Below are 705 nucleotides of genomic sequence, written 5' to 3' on the forward strand. Positions count from 1 at the left end.
GGGCCGAAGGAACCGGGCGAGCGGCCCGAGCTGCGCCTTCCCCTTCCCTAACCCTAAAAGAAAGGGGCTGGTGGCAACGCCGCTTGTCATGGCTGCTCCGCTCTTCTCCGCGGCTCCCTGCGCCATTTTAAGGCCTCCTCCGCGGGTCTTGTCCTCCCCCCCGGCCGCTCGCTCCCTGCCCCACGCCACCCCCCCGCTCCGAGCTCGCCTTTCCGCGCTACTTTCGCACAAACCCCGCTTGAACGCCTACCAAATTTCTGTCGTGTCTGAGGAAACACCAATGACTTAGCAAAGACGTAATATGATTTATTTTGGGTGTCACTGCGATTGATTCCTGCGCTGACCCCTTTTCATTCATAAGCCTCCCCACCCCCTCTGCCTCACCCTCCCTCCTTGATATATGAGTTTTGTATTTAAAATTGCATGTTGCAAGAAAGCTTTCGTAAAGGGATCCGCCAGCCGGGACAGAGCAGCACAGATTGCCGTGGAAGGAGATCACGGATTTATAAGGCTGGGGGGGGGGGGTTTGGTTTTGTACTGTTGTTCTGCTGGGAGAGGCAAAAAGAAAGGCCTCTTTCAGGCTAATCTCTTACCCCTCTTTCCTCTATAGCATTTATTTGTTGACTAAAATGCCGGCACGCAGCACCCTCCCAGGGTGGATTTTTTGCACTTACTCAAAATCCTCCCTTTCCGCTTTTTTTTTTT

This window comes from Aptenodytes forsteri, unplaced genomic scaffold, assembly GCF_000699145.1.
Source record: "Aptenodytes forsteri isolate BGI_AS27 unplaced genomic scaffold, ASM69914v1 Scaffold25, whole genome shotgun sequence".
NCBI classification, from domain to species: Eukaryota; Metazoa; Chordata; class Aves; order Sphenisciformes; family Spheniscidae; genus Aptenodytes; species Aptenodytes forsteri.